Source organism: Suricata suricatta, chromosome 2 (assembly GCF_006229205.1).
Source record: "Suricata suricatta isolate VVHF042 chromosome 2, meerkat_22Aug2017_6uvM2_HiC, whole genome shotgun sequence".
Taxonomy (NCBI): Eukaryota; Metazoa; Chordata; class Mammalia; order Carnivora; family Herpestidae; genus Suricata; species Suricata suricatta.
Window position 1 is genome coordinate 99,088,913 of NC_043701.1, and position 15,082 is coordinate 99,103,994.

The window sequence follows — 15,082 nt, forward strand, 5'->3', positions numbered from 1 at the left end:
TTGTCCATTTTCTCATTTTCTTCCTGTGAAGTGAAGGCATTGGACTAGATCAGGGGTGACATATTTTGGCTTGCTTGCTCCACTCCTCTCCGTGCCCCAAGCCAGACATCCCTATTAGGTCGAGGCTCTTTCCCACAGAGTCCAAAAAGGGCCTCAGAATCCTTCTCAATGCTGTGCTTTCAGAAGCTATTACTGTAGATCAGTGTCAGCATGTAGGAGATGCAGAATTACCATGCTGGGGTCATATGATCTTTAAGCTTTTCAAGATTAAAGTCTTAAATCATCATAACATTCGAGCTTCAGTCTTCTAGAATGATGACTCTACAAGACCAATGTGATGAGAAGGAAGAATAGTTCTCATCCCTTTTATGAGGGAGAGGAAGAGTTTCAGCATCTTGACTAAAATCATACAGCCTATAAGTGGTTAGAGGCTGGGCCTCCTAACCTCTTAAAGTGTCCTCTTACCACCGGCCCCGTGAAGGGGGTGGAGGAAACACGAGTCCCGGGCAGTTTGGCAACCCCCCGCCATCCTGTACCCATTTTTCCTTCTCCTTCACTTTAATCTGGAGTATGAAAGTATTTAGTTGAATAGTTTCCACACCTAAGCATTCTTTCAAAAGTGTTAGTCTTCATGACTAAGGAAGAGCAAGAATTTACCAATTCTTCCATTAACTCTAGATTGACAGCTTCCTTTGTAACAGGATCCATTCTTAGCAGGCACTTTAAGAGATCTAAGAATGAATCAGTGGGTGGGCCTGCCCTCCATGTTTTTATAGTTTCGACTATTGGACAGATCAGAAATGGATATAAATAACTGCAATACAAGCTGAAAAACAGAAAATGTCCTTGAGAGAGGCACCAAAAATATGTTTAGAGAAGGGAGACATTATTTTGAGAATTGGGAGCAAAGAGTCACTTCCTGCATGTCTTGTTGACATTTTTAACTTTTTGATCAAAAATTCTTATGTATTACAGTCATGTTATCCCCTGTAGAGGAAGCTGCAATGTTGTTAGGCTTCCTGGTTTAGACACAGTTCCTGCTTAGCTTAAGTGGATACCATCAGTGCAGCTGAAAGGCACAGTTCATTCTGACTCTCAGAGCATTTATCACCAGATGTTTAAAATTTCTGGAATGTTCTAGAGGAAGACTGCTTATCTTTAATAACAACAGTCTAGCTTTCTCCCAAGCATTTGACAAAACTGGTTGTACTGTGGGAGCACAGGTTCCTTGTAAAAAGAAGCATGAAGGGACTCCTGGGTGGCTCAGTCTGTTAAGCCTCCGACTTCGGCTCAGGTCATGATCTCACGTTCGTGGGTTCCAGCCCCGCATCTGACTCTGTGCTGACAGCTCAGAGCCTGGAGCCTGCTTCCGATTCTGTGTCTCCCTCTCTCTCTGCCCCTCCCCACTCATGCTCTGTCTCTCTTGGTCTCAAAAATAAATAAAACATTAAAAAGAATTTTTTTTAAAAAGGAGCATGAAAGGAGTGAAGGGACATATGTCATATACGTGTCATATACATTAAACCATGGAACAATATTTCCTTCAGGACTGAACTACCTCGGTAGTCATGCTGAGCATTCCACTATCCATCAGATACTAGCTTCATAGCACACAGACATCCAACAGTATTCTTTTTTGGTAAATACTAAGTATAATAACAGCCCACGCATATTAAGCATCTTTGTGGCAGCCATTGCCAAAGCAAGCTGCTAGGATTACTGTCACTGCTGCCACCAGCAGGAGGCTGCCTGTCAAACCAGAAAGGCCTGGCAGAACTGTCAGAACCACACCCCTCTCACTACAAGCCACACCGGCAAAATGTGTGCCTTGAATCCTGCTTCTCCTCATTACCTCCTTCCTAGTTCATGCCTTCCATGAAGGTATCTGGGTGGTACATTCCCAATCCCAATCACAAAAGTAGCTGCAGGGAAGGCTGGGAAATGTGATTTTTGGTTTTCCAGCTGTGCTTCCCGGCCTCTGCAGTAAGGCACGTTAGAAGAAAGTTGGGTTAGAGTTGGAGTGACCCAAACCACAACATCTACCGTGTCTTTTCCTTCAAAGCTCCGACAAGTGTGTTGCCAGAAAAAAAGTTTTATATGTTGTATCTTCTTTGATGTATCTTCTTTGATGGGTTTCAGCTGATACAGAGTAACCCAGAGGCCTCCTGCTTTACCAGTCCCCCTAAATTCCCATCTCCGTCTCCACCAACAACCCCACCATAGTCCACACTACCATCATTTCTTGCCTATATTTCATTGGGTGCTCATCTTAAATCCCCGTCTGGGTTATAAACCCTTTCGTTAGTCTTCCAAAATGTATTCCCTTCTCATAGCACAGTGTTCCTCCCACAAAAGATGTTTTACAATTGTTTATTGAACAGTTGTATAGACATATTTTCCTCAAAACTACAATCTAAATTCACTTAGAAAGGTAGTAAAATTATATTCCTTTTGTCTGCTAGAACACTTGGGCTTCAATAAGAAAAAACCCAACTCAAAATCACTTGAACCAGAAGGAGAAGTTTTATCTCCCATAACAGGAAGTCTGCAGACATAGTGACTCCGGTGTTGGTTCATTTAGTAGCTCGAACATGTCAGCAATAGATCCAGGTTCTCCAGGTCTTTCTGCTCTGCCGAGTTTGCCCTGAGGGCTTCCTCCTCAGGCTGGATGTGAAGCAGGTGCAGCAGTCACCAAAGTCATGTTCAGAGGCAGAAAAGAAAATCCCTTCCTTGGGTCACGTTCTCTAAGAAGCCTCCACTACAAGTCCCCCAGCCAGGTGACCTTCATGTTTCATTGGCCAGAGTTGGGGCACACACCCATTCACGCTTAAAGCCGTCCGTGGCCAAGTGTCCACCATGATTGATTTAGACCACAGGCTCATACCAATCAATGAAACAAAACAAAAAACTGGAGTTCAATGAGCAAGTGTTGTCGAATATGTTCCATTTCCCCAATATCCTCTTTCTTTCACTGAGAGACAGAACCTCCCACCCACAGCCCCATCCCCCCCCCCCCCCCACTGAAGTCAGTCTTGGCTATGTGACACCAATAAAATGACAGTAGAAGGTTTCAGAGCCAGTCCTTGCTTTGCTATGCACACATCCCCTAACCAGCACTATTACAGCAAGGGGCTCCATCTGCCTGGCTCCTGGCATGAGAAAGATAAAGTAGCAGGAGTACAGACCCAACTGAGCTGAAATGCTTTCTTAGCACAAATGAGAAACACACTGTTGGGGTTACCTCACTGGAAGTTTGGAATTGTTACTGTAGCATATCTTAACCCATTCCTACTGTTACAGCAGGAAAACATGAGAGCCAGCTACTGAGAATGCAACCCAGAGTGTCATTCCTAACAGAACGCATCACCTGTGTGAACACAGAAGTGACATGACATAGAGCAGTCCCTTGCGCACAAGAGCTGCCTTCGGTGTGCCCTCCCGACTCTCCAGTCACCAGTCATGGCATCACCGCCCTTCCTGCCATGGCACTTTTTCTGAATCTTCCCTTCTCTTGCCAGTCTCTCCCCACTTGCTATTAACTGGTCATAGAGGTGCCTCCCAGGTACATTGCTGCTTCTGAGCCCAGCCACCTGTCAAGGATAACTCATTTCCTGTACAAGTATCCATTCTGGTCTTCCTGCTTCCACTCAAAATCTGCTGAGCTCAGAAATGTTGGCATGCTCATCTTCATTTACAGTTTTCTCCCCACACACAATTCTACTGCTTGGGAAATAGCCCTCAAAGGCCCTTATTAGCTGACTTCTCTGCAAACTCATAGCTCATTACTTATTTAAAAAAAAAAGATATTCTGAGGGTACCTGAGTGGCTCAACCAGTTGAGCATCTGACTCTTGATTTCAGCTCAAGTCATGGTCCCAGGATCATGGGATCCAGCCCCGTGTTGGACTCTGTGCTGAGCATGGAGGTTGCTTAAGATTCTCTCTCTCTGTCCTTTTCCCATACCTAATGCTAAGTTTTGGTGGAAATGCATCAGTGTTGTATCATACTCATCCCTGCTTTCTTACCCAGAAAATACTGACCATAGTTTCACTGTTAAACTTTCACTTATGATTCAGAGTCACTATTTCTTACATTGATTATAGAAGTGATATATCATGGCCTCAAGAATTACTGAGATGTATAAACTTATCCGCCCTGATGCACACTGACTCCTGGAGCTTTTTGAGTTCTTATGTATTAAAAAAATAATAAAACAATAATAAGAATGTATTGAACTTTGACCATGTTCCAGACACTATTCTAAATGTTTAATTCTCTTTAATCCTAAGAGTCCCAAGAGTTAGGTACTATGCTCAGCTCCATTGTAGAGAGCAAAGGTCAGGGAACGCATGAATGTTCTTAGCAGCATTATTTTTAATAGTCAGAAAGTAAAAACAACCCAATCACCTTTAAACTGATGAACAGACAAGCAAAATTTGGAATATCTATCCAACGGAATATTCCTTAACCATAAAATGGAGTGGAGTACTGATAATATGTCTACTTTGGTTCAGATTTGAGGAAAACTTAATGCTGAGTGAATGGAGCCTTTTACAAAAGGCCACCAAAATATTTATAAGATTCCATTAATATGGAGTGTCCAGAATAGATGGAAAATCCATAGAAATCCATAGGGTGCAGACAGTGGTTGTCAGGGGATCAGGGAGGGGAGAATGAGGAGTAACTGTTTAGTGAGTCTGAGGTTCGACGTTGGAGTGGCAGGAATGTTTTGCTAGTAGATGCAGTAGTTGCACAACACTGTGAATATTTTAAATGCCACTGAGTTGCTCACTTTAAAATGGTTAGTTTTATGCCATGTGAATTTCACCTCAATAAATTAACTTTTAAAAAGTCAGGGGAGAGGGAACGAGTCAACATTTTAAAAATGCTGCCTAGAGAAACAAATCATAAAATAAGGAATGTTTTTTTCCCAAGGAAGTCTTTGATGTCCATTGAGAGCAGTTTTAGTGGAGGTTAAAGACAGATTTATATATACATACATATAAGAATGAACCTACTCTAAGCCATAAAGGAAACATATGGACTTTGTGAAGTCCCTTTTGTGTACAGGGACTGTACAGGGACCTTTTGTGTTTAATTTTTAAGTTTTTTTCTGAGTTCCAGAAAGTTGGGGTTACTAGATCATCAATCCTTCAATATACACTTCTCTCTTCTGGCTAAATTTCCTATATATACATTTCAGTTGTACATAGTTTGAAGGCCACGAATGGTTTCTCTATCTCTACTGCTCCCTGCTTCCTCGGACCACGCTGTGTGTACCAAAGGCTATCAGCAACCCATGTCTATTTATTGTAGCCGGATCTGGCCTCCTGGCAAACGCAGCTCCGGCCACCTCTCTGCCCATTCTTTAGTCAACACAAATGAGTCACACGAAAGCCAGAAGCATTCTGGAGTTGTCATTCCCAAAGCTGAACAGCAGAAAATTGCCCTCGATGCTTGAGGCTGCCAGGCTCTCCTCTATTGAGGAGGGAGGATGGGGGAACCATGGACAGCTCATTAGCATGTCTGACCCCAGACCGTTTGGCTCCTGAATCTGTCCTGAGCAGCCTGAGAACCATCCAACTAGTACAGAAGTGCACCAAGAAATTCCAGGGCGTGGCACAGAGTTCCAGCTTCAGAAACACCTAGGCTCCGATGGGAAACTCACTTCAAAGGAATCTCTGAAAAGCACATAATAGAAGTCAGAGCTTCAGCAAATAACTCCCAGCGGACAGTCAACCTCAGCTTCCTGTGTACTCGTTCGTTACTCATTTTTGTTTCCCTTTCTTAAAGTGCTTTTTGTGGTTCTCTAAAATGTCATGCTTCTCAAGTTTCGTCCAGGGGTGGCCTTCAAGCTTCAGGTAATGTTTGTATGTATTTCTACAGCATCAATCACTTCGGTAAAAACAAAACTTGGCCTACGTCTTTGAAACAAATTTGAATTTTCCAAGTTATGACCTGAGATTGGATGCCACGTAATAGTTAAAGAGATGGCTTCTAACTCATCTCAGCCAGTTAGTCTGTTTCCAGCTCTCTCATGGTTTTCTTAGTGTGTCTTCCATGACAGGTAAAAATAGTCTCCCATTTGTTTGATTGCCTTTTCCTGCTTATAACCCATAAGATTACTTTTTGTAAAGTAGACTGTATTCTATAGTAACCTCAATGGGAATGCTACCACTTGAATAATATAGAAGTTCCAGTGAGGTCAGGTATCCAGTTTGGTAAGCATTTGGCTTAAGGAGTCGTTTATTTATTTTCTTATTTTTTTAAATGTGTTTTATTTATTTTTGAGAGAGAGAGACAGCACGAGGAGGGCAGGGTCAGAGAGAGAGGGAGATACAGAATCCAAAGACAGGCTCCAGGCTCCAAGCTAGCTGTCAGCACAGAGCCTGACATGGGCAGGGCTCGAACCCATGAACTGTGAGATCATGACCTAAGCCAAAGCTGGATGCTTAACTGACTGAGCCACCCAGGTGCCCCGGGAGTCTTTTATTTCTGCTCATAGCTGCTCTTCTAGGCAAGGACCCTTGAGACCACCTCCACGTTGGAGAATTCGTTATGAGGATGCCCGGGACTCCGCACACAGTCATACTCAGAGCTATGATTTATTCCAGCAAAAGGATACAAATCAAAGCCAACAAAAAGAAAAGGCACATGGGGTGAATTCTGGAAGAAACCAGCCACAAGGCACAACTAAGTGTCTTCACCCCATAAAGTCTCACAGGACAGGACATGCTTAATTTCTCCAGCGATGAGTGTTGTGACAACCCAGTGAAGGGCCACCAACAAGGGAAGCTAAGTGTCAGGGCTTTTATTGGGAGCTGGTCCCGGAGGTACCCTCTGCCTAGCATATGCTGCAACTCCAGACTCCCAGAAAGAAGGTAAGGATTCAGAATCAGTCACATGGTGTGCACCAACACTTCAGGCACAGTGAGCCACTCTGCAGTTAGGGAATTGTGGGAACTTTCCCCACATCTAAGTTCCCAGCTGCCAGCCAAGGGTCAACCTCGCCAGTGAGCCTTTCACAGGATAGTAGTCAGAGGCCTATGATTAACTGTTTCCCACACATCTTCTCTACACTTGAATTGCGTCTTGTCTACCCACAAACTTCCTTAAAATCATGAACTTCATTCTTTGCTTCTCAAGAGTGGGCTGAGCAGGTGCATTTTCAAGGACCTCTTTTCTGTCTTGGCTGTGTACTCACAACAGGACCTACACAACTGCTTTTAGTGAAATGAAGCAATGTTTTCCTGAGAAATGTGTATAGTTAGACTGGAGGAGCTAGTGTGGGAGCCCTTCTACAACTTTACAGAATACACCAGACATGTCAGCGAGGCCTGGGCCACCTCAGAAAACAGTGATTCCACATATTCACTATCATTTATTTTAAAGAGCCTTCCTCTTCAGTGACATATATGATGTTCACATCCATCTCGTCCATTCTCTTGTCTGCCATCAGTATCATTAGTCATCAGGAAATATAAAACCAAGTGGTCATCTCTTTCAAAGCACATGCCCTTATTTTAATAATGAGCAAGAAAATAAGCCCATTGTTGCCTTTGCTAATGGAAGGGGAAATCACATTTTCTGATAATGTTCCTTACAGAGAAATGAAGGCCTCATAATGTCAGCAAACATGTAGAGACATCCCATGGGGTCATGGTAGGGACTTTGGCCAAGAAGGTGTTGCCCATGGTTTAGAAGGAGGATGATCATTAGCGACCCTACGAAAGCTTTCCTTCAAAGTGGTGGCAGGTTTGACTTACTTCCCCAAGTATGACGATGAATTTGTGTTGCTCCAGCTGTAGGCTGGGCGTGGCAAGAATAGAATGCTCTTCACCCTGCAGTGAAAAATCAGCATCTTGGCTTTCCGCGGAGCCTTCAACTCGCAACTGAGTGGACCATTGCTATGGATTGAATCGTGTCCCCGAAAATTCATGTTTGAGTCCTAACCCCCAGTACCTCAGACTGTGGCCTTATTTGGAGGTAGGATCTTTCCCAAGGCAAAGTGAGGTAATTATGATGGGTCCTAAGCCACTATTACCAGTGTCCTTATAAAAAGGGGAAATTTGAACACGGATACACACACAGGGAGAACACCATGTGAAAACCGAGCCAGAGATTGGGGTGACATGTCTGTAAGCCAAGGAATGGCAGAGATTGCCAGCACACCACCGGAGGCTGGAGAGAGACATGAAGCAGGTCCCCCTTCACCGCTCCCAGCAGGGACCAATCCTACTGACAAACAGGTCTCCGACTTCTGGTCTGCAGAACAGTGGGAGGACGCAATTCCGTTATTTAAAAGCCACCATGTTTGTGGTCCTTTGTTACAGCAGCTTTAGCAAACTAAGAGGACGAGGCATTCAACTCGACAAACGTGAGCAATGCCCTGAAAGGGCAGAGAAGAGAATGAGGTGCCATGGGCATGAAATCACGCGCTGGCTCGCTGTGGGGGAGCAGGGCAGGTAGACACACTGTGAGCTGCCGGGCACCCCTGCCAACTCCCAACTTTGTCATGTCCGTTTTTCAGGAGAATCCCTCTCTACCCAAAAAAAGTATCTATAAATAGTTTATCCTGTTAGGTTTAACTAAAAAACAAAAAAACTTAGTAATAATCAAGATTGCTTGAGGTTCTAATCCACTAATGATATTGATGACCGCAAACCATGCATACATAGGCTTTACACCAATGTCACGTCTCATTTAATCTCATGGAAACTCTGCAAGAGGGATCTCAATTAATCCTCATTTCTCAGACTAGGAAACTGAGGTTCAGAAGCTTCCCCTTATCCCAGGTTACACATTTTTCACGTGACAGAACCCAGAAGTGCTCCAACAAACTGAACTCCTGACAGTGTTTCAACGCGTGTGGTCAGTGCCCACCCCTTCAGGATCATTTTAGTCACTTGTGCAGATGAAGAGTTTGGAGCCCAATCCCAGAATTATTGAATGACTTAATCTCTGCTCCTGAGAAATCTTTTTTGTTTGTTTGTTAATGCAGTCTCCTGGTGATTTTGATTGATAAGCACTGTTTGGTTTTTTTTAAAGATTTTTTGTTTAAGTAATCTCAACACCCAATATGGGGCTCAAACTCACAACCCCAAGATCAAGAGTCCCATGCTCCGCTGACTGAGCCAGCCAGGAGCCCCTTGACTGGCACTATTAATGCAGGGAATGAACTCTACTGCCTTTGAAGAGATTCCCTGCACTTACCCCATTAGAATCAACTGAGTAACTTTTAGAACTCCCAACCTCCCCTGCCCACCTGAATCAAGGCCCCCAAAAGTGGTCTAGGGAATCAGTTCTAAATTTGCCCCAGGTGATCTGAACATTGAACACACAGCCTCTATTGAGAACTGCTGGTGGGTATCATGCTTTTAATTCAAAATGCTGGACTCCATCTTAAAATCAAAAGGCACATCTAAACAATGACCAAACAAACTTTGTTTTATTTTTTTAACGTTTACTTATTTTTGAGGTGGGGGAGGGGCATGGAGAGAGAGGGAGACAGAATCTGAAGCAGGCTCCAGGCTCCACACTGTCAGCGCAGAGCCCAGCGCTGGGCTCAAACTCATGAATCACGAGATCATGACCTGAGCCAAAGTCAGACGCTTAACTGACTGAGCCACCCAGGCATCCCCACCGCCAACAAACTTCTAATAGCTAAACCTTTAAGCCCTCTGAAGGTAGAAAGAGGATTCCGATGAAGACAAGACCAGGAAATCAGTGGGCACCTGAGGAGGGAGTGGACAGAAGTCAAAGGCGGAACACTAGTAGATATAAGGCTTAAGAGCAAAAGAGGGGAATTTAGGACAAGATGTTCTGACTTCACAATTAGCCTTAAACTGACTTCCAGAAATGCTGTTCAACATCCAAAATGCATAGGACAGCCTCTACAGCAGAGAATTATCTGGTCCAAAATTACTTGGTCGGTAGTACTGGGGTTGAGAAACGCTGGTTTAAACACTGTCTATCATGGCCTTGAGCTTAACCCCGCTGAACCTCACTCCACCTTCCCCAGTGAAGATGGGGAGAATGAAAGCTATGGCGCAGTGGAAATACCTCAAACACCGAAGAAGAGCTTACTAGAGGCCAGGCACAGGAAACCAAGACTAGAAGTTGACGTTCAGAGAGGTCGGTGAGCAGCTCCAGTTGCACAGCTGGCCTCCTCCCTGAGAACGGATCAGAACTGTGCATCCACTGGCAACAATTTGTTCATCTGGAAAAGCTGAGGTGTCAAAAAAAAAAAAGTGGGAGCCAGGAGCCAAGGATGGAACAGAACTTGTGCCCAGGTGTCTCCAGAGACTTGTGATGCAGCAATCAGTGGATAATAGTCTTACTGGATGTAAATGGACAAACAATCTAACGTCACTTTTCCAGGAACAAAAATCCCTGACTCTAGCTTTTCAGAGTCTTAGGGTATTTAAAATTTCCAACACCATGCCCTTTCCTGCTGCCAAACCAACAGCTAAAGTGCTTTCGCTGGAAGCTTCTTACCCAAATGGGTTTCTTGAACGGACAATGATGGCCCCATAAATATAAGTAATAAAGGTCTTATCTTTTCCTTTTGTGGCTATGTATTCCCATTGCTCTTCTGTCTTCAAACCTGCAACACTTATTTTTTATGCTGAGAAAGATTTTGAGAACATAGGTTACAAAATTCTAATTTAGTCATCAGATATGGCTCTAACTCTGGACATACTACCCAATTTTCCTGGGTTTAGAAGTCCAGATTTATAGAAAATACATTCTCAGTTGTAGGTAATAATAACAGTCAATTATTGCATGTGTATTACATCCCATGTGCTTGCCATATACTATCATTCCCATTTTACAGTCAGGAAACTGAGACTCTGTTTCCCAACAATGGCTTGCCCCATGTCACAGAGATAGGAAATGACAAAGTGAGGATTTAATACTGGGGCGTGCTGCTTCTGACATCATTCTGGACACCCCGGCAATGCCAAGGAAGATGCAAACACAGTGACCTACCATGGCAGCCTCAAAGAGGAAATGGAAATTCCCAAAGTAGGAATAGACATAGGTCTTTAGGATGGGATTTTGTCTATTTTGCAAAAGGCAAAGGGTGATTAGTAGCAGAAGGAGGGAATTTGGAATCAAACTAGACTTAAATACCACTTAATGAAGTGACATAGTCTCATAGTGATATAGTTTTCGTTTGTGACTTTACCGAAAGTATAATTTTATATTTATTTGTATAATTTTTTGAAATTTCTCCCCTACACACTCCAAGAAATTTGAAGGCCAGGGGTTTGTTGGCTTTATTTCCAAAGTTCACTCATTTATCCTGAGAGAGAGAGAGAGAGAGAGTCCGTGGGAGGGGCAGAAAGAGAGAGAGAATCCCAACTAGGCTCTGCACCACCAGTGGGAAGCCTGATGCAGGCTCGAACCCACGAACCATGAGATCATGACCTGAGCCAAAATCAAGAGTCAGATGCTTAACTGACTGGGCCACCCAGGGGCCCCTGAAGACCAGAGTTTAAAAAAAAATTTTATCCCCTGCACCTAGTATAGAGCTTGGCACATAGTAAGTGCTCAATAAACATTTGTTAGGTAGGAATGAAGAGAGGGGGGAAAGGTACTGTTTGATTTTGAGTAAGTCCCTTAATTCTTCTCCCCTCCGTCACCTCTAAAATGGAAGTGTTTACAAATGCCCAAATTACCTTCTTGGGTTGATGCTGGACAATGTGATAAGTCTGTTTTCCATGTAGTCCAGTCTCTTAACAGTGTTAGATTCAAAAAAATGTAGTCCATCCACAAAATACAAAGAAGCATTTCTAATCCTTGCACCCATCTCTTGAAAACCCTTCAAGCTGCCCAAATCCACAGCACGCACTACACTCTTCAAGCTCCTCTGGGATCTCGGACCCGCTACATCACAAATGTGATGTGCTTGCAGGCCTCAGTCCTTTGCCACATGGGCCTCTCCACAAGGTTGCCTCAGGACATGGCAGCGGGCTTTCCCCAGGGTGAGTGAGTGATATAAGAGAGTGAGAGACAGTGTGTCCGAGACAGAGACCAAATCCTGTTTATAACCTAATCTTGGAAGCAACATCTCATCACGTCTGTCCTACTCTGTTCATTAGGAGAGAATAAGTCCAGCCACACTCGGGAAGAAGGATGACACAGGGACGTGAATGCTAGTAGGCAGGGATCTTTAGGGGTTACCAGAGACTGCCTACCTTACTCCTTTTAGTTGTAACACAGTATTCCGAAGTTTGGACAGACTCTAATTTTTTAACTATCACCCATGATTTCTTATTTATTTTTTTGAAATTTCTTTTCACTTCCTGCTTTTTGTTTGATTGGTTCTACTTTTTCTCCAGTGTCTTGGAACTTACATGTGGTATTTGTGTTGACTGACATTTTTGCCAAGATCTGAATCTTACTACTACCTAACGCTGAGAACCCGACAAGGCTCTCAGGATGCTTTCACTCCCCACCTACTTCTTTATTTTCTTAAAGTCATTTCTATTCTTACGCCTACGTGTGTGCCGTCCCATGTGGTCACACTAAACACATGGAGCTACTGAGCACTTAAAACGTGGCTGGTCTGAATTGAGAGGCACTTTGAGTATAAAATACGCACTGGATTTCAAAGATTTAACGTGGAAAAAAGGTAAGATAGGTCGTGAATAACATGCCGATTATATCTGGATTGTATTTCTGACTCTGGTGTGCAGTCAGGGTTGAGAACCACGACCGGCTTAAAACACACAACAGTGGAAAGGAAGAGGAAGTGAACACCTCGGCGATAGCAAACACACCTACGTCATCTGAAAATCAGAACTAGTGAATGTGTGCGCACACACACACAGACACACACACACACACACACACACTTTTAAAATAGACATTAAAGGGGCACCTGGGTGGCTTGGCCAGTTGAGCATCCGACTTCAGTTCAGGTGATGATCTCGTGGTTTGTGGGTTCGACCCCCACATCGGGTTCTGTGCTGACAGCTCAGAGCCTGGAGCCTGTTTCGGATTCTGTGTCTCCCTCTCTCTCTGCCCCTCCCTTGTTCGCACTCTGTCTCAAAAATAAATAAACATTAAAGATAAAATTTAAAAAAATAAATAAAATAGACATTAAAAACACGACACAATAGATTCATAGATATGTGGGTTGGTTGGCTAGAGCTTTGTGTTTAGAAATAGAAGATATGACAGCAATGACTTTTTTAAATGCTTTAATATTAAATTCCAAACCCTAGCAAAGATTAGCTAGCCTCAGCCTAGCCCCTACCAACTCTAACAATGACTTTGATCACAGATTTCAAACCCTGAAGAAAAAAATATTTTTGAGATATCTCCTCCTCTCTGTCCATTCAATAGATGCTACTGGAAGACTGAGGGCACTGGGGATAAAGGGCTTTGTAGCCTGAAGACCAAGTGTTCATAAAGCCTAACTCTCACCCAATTTTCTGAACATGCTGAACCAAACAGAAAAAAAAATGAGACTCAAATGTCCAAGTGCTTGAAACTATTTTGGAGGGAGGGAACAGTAGAGAGGGGTTCTGTTGTAACTCTAACCATTGAAGGGGATTTCATAAACAGTCCCTTGTTTAGGTGCTGAAAGCCTGCCTAAACTAACACTCCTGAGAGATGACACAGGGTCTTAGGTATTTTGCTAGGAACCAGCCCTCAGTTCTACAATGAGCTAGAAACGCAGCCACCTGCAGAACTGAGACAAATAATCAAACACAGACGACATGCTGGTAATGAAATGCAGCGGCAGCTAATTAAATATCGAATATTGATCACTGTGCTTTGCATGGTGGCCTTCCTACTTGACCATTTGTCCTTGAATGCCAACAGGCACTTTCCAATTGACTGCAAATATGTGGGACCTGGTTTTATAGTTTATTATCAAAAGCAGACACAACAGCTACATTAAAGCCTAGAGGGAGTGCGTGTGAACCAATTTCTTTTCTAAGTTTTGGACGCAGGGAACTGGATATTTGAGCATCCAGACCCCTCAGGGCCTATGTATCACACCTCCCACATGTGGTGTGTCATCCTTTAGAACATGTAGCATCAAACACCTTTCAAAAGTGCCTTCAAAGAACAATCTTTTGAGACAGGAAGGAAGTATTACTGTCAATTTAGAAAGGACCTGTCTGTCAGGAGAACTTCAGCAGCAAGTAATGGAAAACCCCGTTTACCTAATAAGAAACACCCATTATCTTGCATAATAATTGCAAATAAAGACAAACTAGGTTTCCACAGAGGGGTGGAAGTTACTTAAAATCACTGCCTGACAAGATGGAATTTACATATTGGTTACCTACAATTTACAAGGAGTTGCAAAATAGCTCAAAGACCATAAACAGGGCTAGAATCTGATAACTTAAAATGGTATGCTATAGACAATGCATATTTTCCACTGAAATTCAAAAATATTTTCTACCTCCCCAAAGAAGTTATAGTACCACTAGGAGACAAAAAAGAAAACATCCAAGGGCACCTGGGTGGCTCCATTGGTTAAATGTCCGACTTTGACTCAGGTCATGATATCGCGGTCTGTGGGTTTGAGCCCCACATTGGGCTCTGTGCTGACAGCTCAGAGCCTGGAGCCTGTTTTGGATTCTGTGTCTCCCTCTTTCTCTGCCCCTCCCCCACCAGTACACACGTGTGCACTCTCTCTCTCTCTTTGTCTCAAAAATAAACAAACAAAACCAAAAGTTTTTTAAAAATAAAGAAAGAAAACATCCATATATTGAAAACTCCCCCCTCCTCCAAGTCTTGCATCTACTGTGCCATAGTTCCTTTAAAAAAAAAAAGGTTTGAGAACTGTTCATCTTGAAAATAAATCTGCCAAGTAGTTTACCAGCAAAAATGGGTTTATTCAGAAAAAGCAAACAATGACAATCCAGGACAGGTAAGCAACAGCAAAACCATAGGCAAATTCAAACAGGAGAGAGGAACACTCCATTAGAGAGGCTCTGGAGAAGTTGGGAGGGCAGTTACAAACAAAAAGCCCATTGGAATAAACTGGAAGCTTTTGTGGCTTTTCATTGGCTGAGTTGGGGCAGTCTCTCACTGGCTGGGCTGTTACCAGA